The sequence below is a fragment of the Helicoverpa armigera genome, chromosome 1 (genome assembly GCF_030705265.1).
Source record: "Helicoverpa armigera isolate CAAS_96S chromosome 1, ASM3070526v1, whole genome shotgun sequence".
Classification (NCBI taxonomy): domain Eukaryota; kingdom Metazoa; phylum Arthropoda; class Insecta; order Lepidoptera; family Noctuidae; genus Helicoverpa; species Helicoverpa armigera.
Genome location: NC_087120.1, coordinates 4,275,089 through 4,288,132, shown reverse-complemented (window position 1 = coordinate 4,288,132; position 13,044 = coordinate 4,275,089). Strand labels below are relative to the sequence as shown.

The 13,044-nt window shown below is 36.1% G+C and overlaps 1 protein-coding gene across 1 annotated transcript in view; it reads left to right on the top strand.

Annotated features, from left to right (window-relative positions):
* LOC110373013 (sushi, von Willebrand factor type A, EGF and pentraxin domain-containing protein 1) overlaps window positions 1-13,044 on the top strand; it is a 102,109-nt gene that overhangs the window by 60,747 nt on the left and 28,318 nt on the right. The gene's annotated exons all lie outside the window — the stretch shown is intronic.

Sequence of the window (13,044 nt, the reverse complement as noted above, 5' to 3'; positions counted from 1 at the left end):
AAAGTAGCTAAACACACCAAAATGGAACAAAGTAAAGGCTGCAGTTTTGAAGTTTTGATGCTTACTGTACCTACCTGTACACAGCAACAAACTTTTAGTCGGCCGATTGTTTCAGCTCATAATGAAGATCAGTATGAAGATGAATGGTAATATGCACATTACAAAGATCGGGAATTTAGCCGATAACTTTATATGACATCAAGACTTTGTTTAAAAAAAAATTGCCAGCCCACTGGGTCAACTGTTTAGTCTGCAATGTGCGGATACTGTAATGCTAGTCGACCACTGATAGCTAGGTTTGTGGTTCCTTTACTGTTGTCGCAATGTATGCAATACGTGATTCTAGTGTCGAAGGAGGCAAATATGTTTGTTCTACTTAAGTGTAAGTGGTGATGTGTATTCTTTGTCGAAATTGTTAGTAGTTCAATTGTTTTAAGAAGAGTTTTTTTTGCTATATGGTATACCTACGACCTTCCGACCATAAAAAACTGGACGTATTACAATGCCTCCAAATGCATTTCCTTAAAATATATTTTTTTATTTATTTATTTACAAACTTATGTACACACACATCATAAGTAATAGGACAGGTAAGAAAGAATTTACAAAAGGTAATGCTTATTTCTGAAAATCGATCTCAGTGGCGTGCACTTGGAGAGGCCTATGTCCAGCGGACTGCGATAGGCTGATGATGATGATGATGATGATGAATGCTTATTTCTAAAGAAATCTATTCCACATAATAAAATAAATTATTGAAATAACCAAAATTATTATAATTCCTTAAAAATTACAACATTCATTAAACCTATGTCTAACCACGTTACTTTTAGAAGAGGCCGCTATTTAACAAAATACTAGTTACCATTTAAGTACTTATTAACATGTCCGGTAGTTAAACTCTTACAACACCGGATACTTTGACATTAAGTCTAAATGTCAACAAAGAAGAGCTACCCACGCGCCTTGTCCAACTGACTTGACTATTAAAATCACAAATATCCTGTCTACAAATCTTATAGATGTAATGACAGGATAACGATGATACTACTTAAAGAAAATCCTGTAATTGGTAGATTATCTCATTAGTCTTCTGCAAAACTTTTCCATAAATCTGACTGCTAATTTAATTTGCTTAGAACAGTCGTATACGTAAGTAAGCAATATGCAAATAATGATTACTGAGTAGAGTAAAAATATGATAACAAAAAAGCATCAGAAACTAGACAGAAGAACGATGGAATAATTCTTATGTCATCATCATCATCATTATCAGCCTATCGCAGTCCACTGCTGGACATAGGCCTCTCCAAGTGCACGCCACTGAGATCGATTATTATGTACTTAGTGTAAAATAATTTAAATCACACAACCAATAACCAACATCTATCCACTCATTACTAATGACTCAAAAGATCTAACATTCTCAACCATCAGATAGAGTCCAAAATACCAATTCCATTTTCAGGCCAAACGCTCACAAGCCTTTATGATCTCCACAAGCTTTGACTTTGATTCACGTCAAACATCACCTAATATCCCAGCCGATTGACCTCAATTAGACATTCTCATTACTGCAATCAGGATTAGATACAGTTAGCATTAGGACCATGCGGTTGACAGGATCTTGTTATCGATTATTGCAATGCTCATCCACCTGGATCACACCAATTACTGAGTAGCTTAAGTAGGTTACGTGCGTTTGTTAAAGTACGATTTGGTTGTGTATTTGATGAAAAATGATAACAACAAAATATTTACTAGCACAAGGATTTTGCGATGGCAGTCCCTTGAGCGTAGAACTTGGAACATGTCTAAGTAAGTTCTTTGAAAGACTCAATACTGTCTCATTTATTCTGCATGTTAAAGTTTCTTTACACACTGCCAAGGCACGAGGCACTAAAAAACTGATATGACAGTGAACGACAAGAATGGAGATATATAAAATAAATATTGCACAAAAACTGGACATGACAAAGGAACCACACAAAGCAATCGGCAATCAAACAATGTGATAGTAAAAATGGGGAGCTAGTGCCGACCGCCTTTTGAGCCGTCCGATCCGACACGCCGACTACGTGACGGAGGGAATACGGTTAGGGAGACAACATCTCATAAGATACCGGCGATTGAGAGTAGACGTAGCGATAACAATGAGCATTAGTTAGTAAGAAGCTGATCGTAGCTGTATCAAACTACTGTCCCGAGGCGAAGCGATTATTTTACGATTCTGACTAGTATGTATTGCATTAGATAAATTCATACAAATGATACCGAACGGCTCGAGTCGGTACGTTGGCTATCCATTTGCAAGCAGGCAAGTGTACTGTGATGCTTAGCATTAGTCGTTTATATAATAAGAGCCATTACCTATCGGAAATTGAATGATAACAAGAATAATTTTGACCCACCTGTCAGTCTACTAAGTTCAAATTGATAACTAAGCAATCTAAATAAGTAAACTTAAAATAAGCAAATCGTAATTGTCAATAAACCTAGAGGTCAAGCATTACCTCGATCTGTGTTACTTCTTGAAGAAACAACACGAATCGCAATCACATAGTTTTGTGGCCCCCTCACCTCAATACGTGAGGTGCGTGAATCTAACCATTCACGGCCAACGTTCCTATCCACGCTGACATCTATTACTTGAACCACCATAAAGTTTTTACTGCATTCCTCTATGATTGAAAATTGGACACAAGTTATGAATGTCATAGCCAGTTGCTTACTGTTGGACTATATTTTTTGTGATGATTGCACGTAGCTGTAATGTTAAACTTAAGTTACTTGTACCTACACTGAGTGACCGCCAAATCTTAATTTTACGCATTCTTGTTATTTGTCATGAAGATCATGCGAGGGCATTATTTGACCTACATGCATACATAAGTTATGAGTAGGTAAACTGAAATTAAAAACTGAAGTAATTAGAGAGCAAAACATTTTCACTAAATAACCGAACCTAAAAAACATTCTAACCATCTTTCCAAACCAAAAGTATCTATGACTAGCTGGTCCCCCACGACTTCTTCCGCGTCCATTTTGGGTTAGCCCTGCGTAGGGCTGCCATCCGTCCGGGTTTCCCCGGATTTGTCCTCATTTGGAGGCCGTCCGGGGGCCGTCCGGGCGGGGTTTCAAGAAGTGTCCGGGTTCCTTTGTAAGGAGCACCTCATTGAATTAAAGTATATGTTAATAGTAAATGGATTACAAATTAGGTATTATTTAGTTTAAAAAAAATTGTACTCGTTCGGGGAAAAAATGCGATTTACGCCAAATGTCCGGGTTTCTTAAATGTTTGTCCGGGTTTGGCGAAATTCGAGATGGCAGCCCTAGCCCTGCGTATCAAATTATCTAATATCTCAACAAAAACTGCAAAGATAGAAACTTGTTATGCACTAGCGGTACGATTGAAGTCGACAAAGCGAACCATTGACAAAAACAAGGAAACAGTCTCAATATGCAACAGTTGTTGCATAACGCAGGTTTGCATGCGCATCCAAATTTGGCCGATTTTATTATTTTCCTCGCGTAACATTACATAAATCGTATCAAGGCGCGTTTATGTAATAGTGAGCTGGTCAACAGTTGACGAATGATATAAACAGGAGTACCTACTAGACATGTTGTCACATCCTCAAGCTAGTTTTCCTGGACATCGCGTACTTTAAAAATGGTTCGTAGGAATTTAGTTTTTCCGGTATTGGCACTATCGGTCAGTGACTATAAAACCAAAAGAGAAAGACGTCCACTGCTGAACTTACGCTTCCCCAGGATTCGCCAATTCGTTCGATCTTCAACAACCCGCATCCACTGCTTCCCGGCAACCTTGGCCAGATCGTCCACCAACCACAACCATCATCAGAGGTCCTCTGAACACTCCAGATTTTACAAGGTTATACTGTAGTTTGAAAGACAGCCTGTCATCTAAACCTAACGTATTATGTTAAAGTGACCTACATACCTATAAGCACAAAGAATTTAGAAGCCTTCGCACCGAGGACGCTAAACTAAGATCCGGTCGTATTTTTTATATTAATTGCAAAGTTAATTGACTGTTATAATATTATGTTGTGCCCAAGATTAATAGTTGAATCCAGTTTGTTTGCTAATTAGTAACGCTCGAAATAGTTGTAGTTAAATTTAATAATTCTCGTCGATTTAGGTAAAATAGTTCATTTAATAAATTGATAGGCGTATGTATGTGATTAAGAGTTAATTTAGTACCTGATTCGATCCTGTCAGATTCATAATTTCTGTTAATTTGTATATAGAGAAATACTATGTTTGTTTTGATATCCGCTAAGTCAGATCACAGACAGGATCGAATTCCAGCATATAATTAAATGGGAGATTGAGGAAGCCTCACGCCACCAGTGTACCAATCTCCTACACTGCATCAATTTGATGTTTGTTGACATTCGCACTAAATCGCTAAACACTTTTGAAGATGGCTTTTAGAGGTCATTAGTACAGCTATTATAAGTATTTTTGTAGGTAATCATTTTGAACGTAATATATGTAATTTCAGAAGTTTTTTTAAATAATCATACTTTAGTAGAGCTAAGATATCTAGTGTTCTGTATAATTATATTCCCCAGGAAAAAGTTCCCATGTAATTAATGGAAGTTCTAGTTTTATACTGTAATAGTATTGCTGCACTTATTTATCTTATCTATCTAATAATAAATTACCTAAATCACAGTATATTGATGTAAACTGACTTTCATCATACTTATATTTTTTGCTAAGTAATATTACGTCGTGTATTTAGTTCATCTCATTAGTTATTGAAGATGTTTAATCTAAGTTTGCAATATGTGCTTACTTAATATTAACACGTTATGAAACTCAATATACTTCAGATAAAATATTGGCTAATAAATAATGATGGAGAATGTAAAAGGTGCATCTATCTCATCTCGTGCACCTAGCAATTGCACCTATTAGGGTGCGTCCACATCTGGCGAATGTGCCGCGAATGTGCAGCTCGCGAGCCGTTTGCGACCTGCCCGCGAGCTGCGCGCGTGCATTTTTGTTCGTGCGGCGCTTCTGCGCAGCACGCGCGCAGCTCGCGCGCGACCTAAGCGCCGCACGCGATCAGCGCGCAGGCGGCGCGCGACGTCTGCAATCTTCGATAGTACTGAGTCAGTTTACGGAACTGTGCGGGCGAGAACTGAGTGCGCGCAGATCGCGCGCCGCTCGCGCGCTCTATACGAGCCTTGCATGAGTTGCGCTAAAGAGGCGCACCGAACTGTTGCAGTGACTGCACGCGCGCAGCTCGCAGGCAGCTCGCACTCGGCTCGCGTGCTGCACATTCGCGGCACATTCGCCAGATGTGGACGCACCCTTAGGTCAACAGAACTCAAACATCGTTATAATCTATAATTATATACTACATATTACTAGCCAACGGTACCTTTACTAGGTTAAAATATAGCCTGTTACTCGGAAAGAGTTAGGTTTTTCAACAGTGAAAGATTCTTTCAAATCGGTTCAGTAGCTTCGGAGCCTAATATAACATGAAACTAAAGTTTTGTTTGTTTGCACCCTAAAGGCTTCTAAACTGCTATGGCAAGCAGTACTTATAGGCTATATTTTGTACGAGTGTAAGAAGTAGATCCGCGGGAAACATCTAGTTTATTATGAACTAAAATGCTACCGTAAAAACTTCCGGTCATAATAGCTGTAATCAATTTCACAGTTACTAACGTTTTGCGAAATGTAGATCATCGTGAAATTATGTACTCTACTTAACTTAAAGCAAAAAAGTTTTTATATGAAACTACAAATACCTGACTTTTACATAAAGAAATTAATGAATTGTATATTTACAAAAAACTTTACTTAGGTATTTTATAATTATGTATTATTTTGCATGACAGGCATATTTTTTATAATCTCTTTAATTTCACCAAGTTTTATTGCACCAAGTTACTAATTGTTTATGTAATTTTTTAAGTCTTTGTCATCGCTTGTAAGATTCACATTATAGTTTCAACAATACGATATCCTCCGTTGTCCTTATTAACGTTATCCCTGAGTTTATCACTTCCTCGCTGGCTTATTAGCGCAGTTTACCTCTCCACGACGACGGATAATCCGGATGCCGACTTCTACTTCTTTAGAAATAGTAGACACAGGCGTTCATTTCAAAGTAGGTACAGTAGACTGCACATCAGTGGTAACTGTCATGCACCTTAACTCAATAGTAATAAGTACGATTTTCCTATAAAACTGTTACCACTGACCTGAAGTTGACTGTACCTACTACTCTTACAAGTCTAAAGCTCTTTCGATTTTGTTCAATTAAGAGAAAACTACGTCTTACATAAAGCCCATTAGAAATTTATGTTTTAAATTGCCTGATGGCCGTTAGAAAATATTAAAGTGTGTTTCCTAGTACATTCGTGTACAGTCGCCGTTTCTAAATGATGACTGCGCGCACGCAAGCCGCCATCTTGAATGGATCTTCAGTTTTATCTAACAATAGTGATGTGATAATTGTTGTGTAATTATGGCTGGCTGTCATGTAATAAGTGTAGTGAAGTGTTAGGAAAAAATCTTGGATTAATTGTTTATAATGTGATTAAAGTTGAGAACTTTTATTGCAATCTAGAAACTCGCACCGGCGTCGTCCAGAGGTATATGACCTTTTTTCGAAACTATCGACAATCGGGCCGACGTAGTAACCCAACAACGTCAACGTGTATTTTTTTATTATTTATAGAGATGATGGAAATAACAAGACCTCACTTGTTTATATAACCAAGCATCTTCACATATCAAATCATTGTTAGTTACGGAAATAGAACAATTTTACAATCTTCCAAAATACTCACAAAACTGGGTTAGTACATCACTCGATATTTTTGCGATGACCTAACCGTACTATTAAAAAAATCCGACTTATTTACAAATATGTTATGATCGCAATAATACTTGTCATACATAATTACAAGAAAATGAGTAGATTAATCTGCAATGTATCAACTTTCACACGCGCATCTCCCAGTCACATTTTCATGTCATAGGTATACTTTCCTAGCCTTTCATCATTCATGTCTAGCCGCGACAAAAGATAGCATTACTATTTTTATAAGCCGTTGACATCACTATAAAGAACAACAAGAGTTGCATAATATATCCATTATTCATAGAACATAAACTTTGACTTTCGCTTCGTAAAAGGCGTGTGAAGTGACGTCGGGCTACTGTGTAGCTCGAATGAAACCATTCATCTTCATCTCCCGAGCCTTTTTCCAACTGTGCTAGGGTCGGCTTCCAGCCTAACTTGAAGCTGAGCTGAGTACCAGTGTTTTACAAGAAGCGACTGCTTATCCGACCTATTCAATCCAGTTACCCGGGCAACCCAATACCCCTTGGTGAGACTATTGTCAGACTTACTGGCTTCTAACTACCGGTAACGACTGCCCTGGCTAAAACCATTGATACGGTGGTGAAAGGCACCTGACAATCATATGTAGTGTATTGTACAGCCTGCAAATCCCAATACTCTCTGAATTGATTAAACCTATCAGAGGGATTGACGAAATGACGTTACTGACCGCTCCATTAATGAGAAGTTAAAACGTGAATTACGAATCATTTTGATTTGTTTGGTTGTCACAGTTGTAGATATTAATTTTACATGAAACACAGTATTTTACACGAAAGGTCACAAAAGGTATACACAGAATTTACACAACAATCCAAACAAATTATGTATAAAAGTTTTCGGTCTTGTCATAATGAGAATCAAGAAAAAAATAAAAATCTAAAGATAATAATAATAATCTAAAGATATAACAGATCCTTCATGTCACTTTCTTCCCTCCATGGGTAAAATCAATCTCATTTTAAATACTTTTTAAGTTTTAAGATACCTAATACGAATTTACAATGTTGCTGAGTAGTTGGCGCGTATTGGAATCAAAATGCATGTGAAAACCCTAATAGCCAAATATGGGTCAGCTCCCCAGTAACTTCATTTGTTATTTGTTCTAAAACTTCGTACAGATCAACGTAATACTTTCAAATACATGAAAGATACGATAGAGAGTAATTATTAACAATTTACAATACGTTTGCTCATTATTTCACGTAACAAAGATGTGCAAGTATTTTCAAGGGCTTGCATCTTTCAGACTTACAAGATCAATTTCATTAAGTTTAATGAACTTAGTAGTAGAAGTAGAAAAACAGTATAACACGATGAACTTCGTCATTAATAATTTAATGGAACCTGCATTTAATGGGGCGTGACACTAATGCAATTATTGTGCATCAAGATATAAGCTTGGTTCACTCTTAATTATAAGACTCTGTCAGCCTTACTACAAAAACTTTAAAATCTATTGAACACTAGTCTAAAAAAAGTGTGGCTGCAAAATGGCCCATATTTCAACGTCATAACCTGTTTTTTTTTAGACGTGTGTTCAACAGAAGTTTAAAAGTTTTTGTGGTAAGACGGTTTGATACATTATTGATACCTCATCACTCAAAAACAAAATTCTCTAAGTTCGAATTTCAAAAACACATAGGTAGTAAACACACGAATATTTGACAGTGGTTTAGTCGAACTAACTATGCGCATGATCGCTGCACCCGTTAACCAAGTTAGTTACTCACTCGGACCTAACATTCACTCGTATACGCTACAAACAGATAGTTGTGGTGTATCCGACTTTGTTTGTAAACATCTTCGTACACAAGATATTCTCTGTGTAGAACGAAGCCAAATTGGATTAAAGTTCCCGAACTCAGCTTGAATGAAAATTGACGAAAAATCTATATTAGTCACGAAAAAAATCTGTGGTACCTAACCTCTATGTTTCGTGTGGGTAAATAAATTATAGTGGCCAGTATCGTGCGCACGAGCTATTTACAGAGATTTCCCTTACATAATAATATTATTACCATTTTATTTATTACAAAAATAATTGCTAAATGTAAATACTTAATTAAGATTGATTAACCAATAACATAAGCTGCATCGAATACAAATTAACTGCGTCATAATGAAATCTGGTTAATTGTCACGCGATTGTCCGACACGATAAGCTTTCAATCACTTAGTATGCCGAGACATCGTCATTCACGACAATAGAGGGAATCGAAACGTGTCCTTACATCAGGCTGCAGATTGCGGAATTATCTTGTATATAAGCGATATTGATTACACCCAAAATAGCACCTTATTGTCTGAAAGATAGAGTTCTATTTATAATTGACTGTTTGTATTGCAAGATTCCCAAATAATGAAACGATTGAGGAGCCTACAAGTAATGGCAGTCTCCTAAAGTTCAGTTACACAAACAGTGAACAAAAAATGATTTCAAAAATATATTCAGGCATTTTAAGTTTTCCTTCTAGGGTTATGAAAATAAACCAAGTCAGGACAAAAAAGCTCAGAAAAAAGTTTCCCGTGGAAGCCCTAGGAATTAGTACTGCTACACCTATTTCTGTCGCAATGCTTCGAGCTACGTTCTAGTACTCTGATTGTAGTACTCTTTGTAATATTAATTAAAAGTGCCTATAAAAGGATATCGATATTAGAGAAAACCTTTGGTATTCGTACGAGCGCGCGCACACTACAAAGATTTAGTCGGGTGATAGTTGATTTTTGCCCATAAATCAGTATGAAGATGAATGGAAGTACACACGTAACAACCATTAGGTACTGATTGAATTTAAGATTTTCAAAAAAAAACCTACCTAGGGCCGACTAAACAGTCTGCAGTGTACACACAAGTACTTACAACTTTATCCAGACTATACCGACTTACTTGGTCTCTGTCACACCTTTACATTGCAGCCTTTTTCTCATGGGCGGATTTCCTGATCGACATAAAAAAGCCTTGAACGGTTTTTCTTATGGGTGCTTATCGTAGACCTCTCTTCGTTTGAATGCTTATTAGTGCAAGTTCTATGAATCATTTGATTAATTTATTATTCTGATTAATATCTTCATTATTGATACTAGAAGCTAAGCGTTCATAGATATATTCCTAGAATATGTAATCATGCATTATTAGCATTAGAAGATGGGTAACTTGTTCTTAGTGCTCTTGCGGCGGGAGTTCTGCGTATGAAAGTCTGCACTTGATATTTCCCGGTATCGCTTCAGGCCTTTTCATACATAGAGAAGGAATGAGCGGTATCCATCAAACTTGCCAAGGGCAGGTTAACAATTTCAGACACAAAATTCCAGGTTTCCTGAAGATGACCTTCAACTTTACTCAGGCACAACAATACAATTTAGTTTATGCAACCAGAAGTCTGGGAAGCCAAACCAATACACGGGAAATGGAAAATAATATTCAATTTAAATGTTCTAACCGAAGATGCGCCGTAACATTAATTAAAAAATCTGAACTTGAAATGGCAATGCAGTTTTCATTTTTGTATTGTTGTTCTAAAGGTCAGACGGTGATTGAATCTCCAACTATCTGATGGTTGTCGGAATTGTATTCGATATTCAAAGCATTTCAGAAACACGTGCAAGAAACTGGCTGGTCTTTGTTTTGTCTCAAGCCTAATCGATTTACCAAAATATCACCTAACTACCTTCGCTGCATAGCTATGTTGTAATGGATATTGTTGATGAACAACAGGTATTTCTAACACATTATTAAGTCGAATGACCTCGGTTATAACAAGGCATTACGTTGTATCTTTTATTACTTATTTAAAAGGTTAAAACTGCACATAGCAACATCTTAGTCAATTTGTTAGTCTAGTGAGAGGAGTTAGGTGAACATTTGGTTTATAGTAATATTAGTAATGGACCACTTCCATTAGGCACACACAGGTATTCATGGTAGGCTCAGGTCAGCATATTGAATGACGTCCCTTGAATCAAACGAGAGATCTATGGTCAGACAGACCGAACGACGCAAGAACGGTCAGCGGCAAAAGTAACTGAGCCTGTCGAAATTTTCAAAAGTGGCTGACATTTTACATGATCAAAATTGGCAAAGCACTAAAAGTTGCGCTTGTGTTAACAGTTTAGAAAATGTAGATTTGTTTAGCTGTCTACTTTTGAAGCTGACTGTACAAGTTTACACCAAAACAAGCTATTCATGAAAAAGAGATATTTTAAAAAAAGCTTAGAGTTACGCTATTTCAGGAGAACCGTTGGTTTTAATTATATAAAACTTATTTTTAGGTTAATTTTGCGTGAATGAACAGTGCAAGAAATGCAATTGTGTACCTGGGCTATTTATACAAATCCGAGTCTGAGGCTACTTATGAAAACCCAACTCGAAATAAATATGAATTTAATGAAATTCCAAACGGGGTGGAATTTGTTGAGAAGTTACAAACATAGAATGCTCGTTTAAGTTGTAATCCAGTAATAGTAATACTTTATGTAACTAAAGCTTTATGATATTTTATTTTAAAAATACTGCATAGTAACGAAAACTCTATTAATAGTAAAAAATAAAGCGAAATAAATTCACAGAAAGCCCTTCAATATATCCGGATAATATTTTCATTTCATATTTTACAACTGCTAGTATTAATTTTATATTTGTGTAGAGTTATCTGGTACACAATTCTGAGAATATTTTTTTTTTTTAAATTCTTACTGATTTATTTACAAATAACTTTTCACAATAACTTAATAATAAATATTAAGACTAAGATACAACTAACTTATTACCTAATATATACACTTACTATAAATAAAAATATTTAAAAAATTGCATCAAATTTATTTATTGAATCAAACAATTAAAAATAATAATTGTTTTAAAGCACCCTTGTTGTTAAGCTGCGATACTGCAGATTTCTGTATCAAGTGGAATCTAGGAAATATTGCTATTTTCTCAATTATCAATGAAAGAAATATTTTATATATTCTGCCACTGTTTTTATTATTTTTTTTTAATAAATTTTATATAATTTATTTCGCCAAGCTTTTAAAATATAATGTGTAGTGATTTTTAGTGCTGATCTCATCAACCTTGTAACAAAATTCTCAGACACTAAGTTACGGCGACAGCTATGTCCATAGACTCACTACAGTTCATTACTAGGGCCGAGTCTCGCCTCATTTCCCGACCACGGGAAATGTGGTCACCATGTCATTGTCCCACTTTCAGACCAAAGAAGTTTCTTGACGACTTTTTAAGAGACTTCGACTTCCAAAGTCGTGGTACATAAACCATCCCGCTGTCAATTAGTTGTTACATCGTCCATAAGCGGATCACTTGATTACATCGCTCTATCAGTTTTTCTAGACTCCCGTATCAGTATTGCATTCAGTTCATATTATTACCTAACGCATCCGTGAAGACGTTACGATAAGATCGCTTTACATTGCGCCACTATGAAGCCATCCATTCCAATTAACTGTAACATTGCCAGCAATGTATCACTCGTGTTACGATATGATTCTGCTAGTCTGAATTGTAAAAATCTATGGAGTACGTGATTGTGGTTTCCGCGTTTCTTTTCGCATGACATTAGTACATAAACGAGCGTTTTGTTCGATATTCTGAGGTTCCGTAAAGAGAGTAATGCATGCGATCGAATCTAAACTCTAGGAATAGGAGTTAGAGTTTAAAATGGAATGTCTCATTGTTTTGTATTATAATTAAGTATTTAAATAATGTCTATTATTTTGTTCATGTGGCCTCGAGTTAATAACGGAGCGGTGAAGACCTTCTTATAGGTCGTCAGAACCGCGTATGGTTAATAACCTTAGAAGTCTAAACTTAATAAATTAATATGATATTTGGTGTTGCATTATGGACTGGTTTCGTGAATGTATAACATTTTATTTAGTTGTTTCAGAGGCATAACTCAATGTAACACTTATGTAACTTGAAATGATTTCGTACACTATTACATGTTGGATATATGCATCATATGTTATGACTATGTTACTCAAAAATAAACTCAAACATACATACGTATTTTAATAAATTCGTGGAAAAAGCAGCAGCACCATAGCATAGTTTTTTGTTTTTTTTTTAATACTCGGAGTGTGACCCATATTCGATACTGGGCCAATAAAAATGTTTTTAGAGTAGT